Source organism: Salvia splendens, unplaced genomic scaffold (genome assembly GCF_004379255.2).
Source record: "Salvia splendens isolate huo1 unplaced genomic scaffold, SspV2 ctg173, whole genome shotgun sequence".
NCBI lineage: Eukaryota > Viridiplantae > Streptophyta > Magnoliopsida > Lamiales > Lamiaceae > Salvia > Salvia splendens.
This window is the reverse complement of record NW_024598812.1, coordinates 29,539-33,484: the sequence shown is the minus strand read 5'-3', so window position 1 is coordinate 33,484 and position 3,946 is coordinate 29,539. Positions and strand designations below refer to the sequence as shown.

The window sequence follows — 3,946 nt, the reverse complement described above, 5'->3', positions numbered from 1 at the left end:
AGAAAAAATTGTTTATTTAGAATAGATAGTTAGATACGAAAAACTTGTAGTGATGAGATATTCAAGAACTAACCATTTCTTCGTTTTACACATACCAAGTTTCCCGCCAACTTGTAGTCTTCTCCTAATTGGATTCCATTTCTTTTGACCCACTTAAATGCTTGGGGTTTTGTAAAACTTGAATCTATCATCAAATTTGTTAGTTTCATTCTTTGGATCTTTTGTCGCAGCTGAACTCTTGTATTGACAATCTACATTTCTCTGTGCATGGGCTCACCCCACTTACATACCTGAATTCGCTTAAATTGAACTGGTCTAGTAGGGACGTCGCCCTTGCTAGACAAACAAATAGGCAGAGTTCAAAAGGACATAAGAGTTAACAAAATGATTTATACTTGTCATTATGCTTCGTATAGTTTGGATTTTTTTCTCATGCATCACTTTTGTACGTATTGAATAAGAAATAAAATTATAGAATAACATAGTTGAAAAACATCTCATAGATCAGGGAAAATTGTCTCCAAAGAGGACTTAATATCTAGTACATATGGAGGAACATAAAAGATAGTCTATCAAATGGTTCGAAAACAAACACGAAAATAACCCTATGCTATTACAGAAACCTTAAAATCCGTGGATCTAACCCTACATACAATCGTCGTCCGAGTCAGAGTCGCTACTAATCCACACGGGGTCGCCATACCTAGTCCCCTGCATGTCTTATCTAAACGTGCAGGTTGAACGTGATGAGTTCATGCCTTAATCCCACTCACAGTTCCTAATGCCCAACAAATAACTGCATGAAAAAGAAAGAAACATTGAACATAATAAAATATGTACTTCTGAATTTAAACAAGTATAGTGTTTTTTAAAACAAATAATTAACTTAGTCCTCTTTGGCATGGGTTCGACAAGAAAAATAACCAAGTGTTGATCAAATTTCTTTATCACAATTCAAAATTATCATTTTGCATTTCACCGGTATCGACTATGCCACATGTACTTTGAAACCAATAAAAATTTCACAAGTATCGACAATACCATATTCGGTGAAAACTCTCACTACCATTTAGTAGTAATTTTCACCGGATATGACATTGTCGATACCCAAAAAGAAATACTATTGATTTCAAAGTAAATGGCACTAGTGATTTCTCTAGATATAACATTGTCGATACCGGTGAAAGTTTTTATTGGTTTCAAAGTATATGGGTAGAGAAATTGGGGGGTGCGGATATAAAAAATTCTTCATGAATCTAGTTACAATGTGAAACGTACACCACCTCGTGCTCTTATTACCCGTACAAAAACTCATGATAAGATTCACAAGATTTTCAAATAAAATATCAAAGAAAAAATAATTCATCGATGTTTATGGTAAAGAGACGTCACCAATCAAAATGATTACTTGAAACTGGCTATTGACGACTAGTCGACTACAACTACAATAAGTAATAATATTAGAGAATGGCGTGTTTTTTTATCAGGTCGACTAGAATTACAAAAGGCACTAATACAAAATAAGTTTATTAGTATATCTTTAATAATTTTAATAAAACAAATTATAAATCAACATTTCAAAATTCAACATATTTTAAATAAAACTTCTTTTATAAATGTGAAAGAAAAACTAAAATTCAACCTACGTTGAATCATATTTTGAGTTTAAATGTCCCAAAATTATTATAAAGTCATCACCAGTGATACTATTTATTTAATTTTTGTGTTGTATTACTATTAAATTTATGATCTATAAATATTACGTATTTTATGAACTCTATATAATTTGCATGGTAAGTCATTACCATTATAGTTGGTATTATTAAATTAAGTCCCTATTATTGATTTTTTTGTGCTGTTAAATTTATAATCTATAAATATTTTATAATTTTATAAATTCTATATAATTTTATTTGTGATTTATAAACTCATATATAATTTTATCTTTGTTGTTTAATTTATTTAATTGACATTTTTTATATTGTGTGAAACAAATTAATGGATGTACAACGCGCATGGTTGATACTAGTAGTAAATAATAAATCCCAACCGTAGCAGGAAAAAAAAATAAAAACATAAGCTTGCATAAAAATAGAAGTGGAAATTATTATAATCTTTATTTTCCACTTTTTTAGAGTACTCAAAATAATTAAGCTAGCGTTGATCTTTCAATTAGTCGACCAACATTATTTGAAAGGTCTAAATAATTATGAGGCAATTACTATTTGTGCCGAGCACGTTCGCCTTGATGGCCATGCAGAGGCATACCACCACCTCCAAGTCGGCCGGCCCCCTGATCACCACATTCGCCATGCCGAGGAGGTCAGACGCCGAACTTCGTTTATTCGAGGGCTACAAAGGCCGTGTGAAGGAAGATGAAGGAGGAAGAGAGAATTGCGTGTTTCTCTCTCCCCCTAGAATAAGATTGGATTTGTATCATTAGATGGTATTGATTGTTAGAGAAAGAATGAACAAATAAGGTACTTGGAATTTAATTTTTTTTTGTTTTAAAGTTCCGCAACACCAAATGGGTTTTGTCTTTAACTAAAATAAAATAACATTAAAATAAAATATGAGATGAAAATGCTAACTTGGCGTGAGATGGTGGAAGAGTCGGAAGAGAAGAAGATGGTGGAAGACAAAAAAAGAAGAAGATACTATTTATCTAGCTTTTTTCACTTCCATTTTCCCATTTAATTTACCATAAAAACCCCTTTTTACTTCCATTTCCCTCAACTATCGCAAAAACAAATGAAAATATTCATTTCTGTAATTTTATTTAAAAAAAATCAAGAATCTAATTATTTTTCTCAAAACTCTATTTTGATATTATGCATAAATAGATAGATTCCAACTAAAGTAATACTCTCATTGTCCTAATGAAGACGACCTACTTTCTTACTTAAATGGAGGTCGTCTTCATTACTATAAAAATATTTTCAAATGTAGTTTATACTCTTTCTTACTTAATTCACACAGAGAATAAAACTACTTAATTCACACAGAGAATAAAACTAGTATTTAAAATCCAGTATCAAAATTGATCTATCTTCCTTGGCAACGGAGGGAGTAGTACTAGATAACACAAACTCATTCCGAGAATTAAAGCAGACATGTCATAAAAAACTTATTCGACAAATGAAGCAACAAAATCCTTTTATTTTAAGCTAAGATATTACCTAAAACAATGGGTTCTCAACTATAAAATGACACTCACAGCCTCCGTTTTGTCTTGCCTCAATTATTCTTCTATATAGAAAGTGTTATTTCCATTTCAAATACAATGGCTGAGAGCAAGGAGGAGGATGTTCAGGTTGGAGTAAACAAGTTCAGAGAGAGGCAGCCGCTGGGCACCGCCGCTCAGTCAGACAAGGAGGCGCCGCCGGCTCCTCTGTTCGAAGCCGGAGAGCTCAAATCTTGGTCTTTTTACCGGGCTGGGATCGCAGAATTGGTGGCCACTTTCTTGTTTCGGTGGATGGCGTGGCAGAGACAAGAACAAGTGCGCCTCTGTTGGCACTCAGGGCATTGCTTGGGCACATCAATCCGGCTGTGACGTTTGGAATGTTGTTGGTGAGGAAGGTGTCGTTGTTGTACATGGTGATGCAGTGTGTTGGAGCTGGGGTGGTTGAAGGTTTTCATGAAGGGGCCACTCAAAGGACGGGTGCCAACTTCGTCAGCCAAGAGTGATGGCCTTGGTGCTGAGATTGTCGCCACCTTGTCCTTGTCTACACCACAGACTCACATGTCCCTGTATGTGTCCTCTTCAATATACTACTAACAAATTTGGTATTGGTAATGAAGCAACATGTTAGTTAGTAATGGTGCAGATTTTGGCTCCTCTCCCCATCGGATTCGCTGTTTTTCCTCGTTTCATTTGGCAACCATCCCCATCACTGGAACCGGCATCAACCCCTGCCCGGAGCCTTGGGATCACGCCATGGGATGA

The 3,946-nt window shown here is 34.7% G+C and overlaps 1 pseudogene; it reads left to right on the top strand.

Annotated features, from left to right (window-relative positions):
• Positions 1–3,200: 3,200 nt before the first annotated feature.
• LOC121789210 lies at positions 3,201–3,946 on the top strand (annotated as a pseudogene).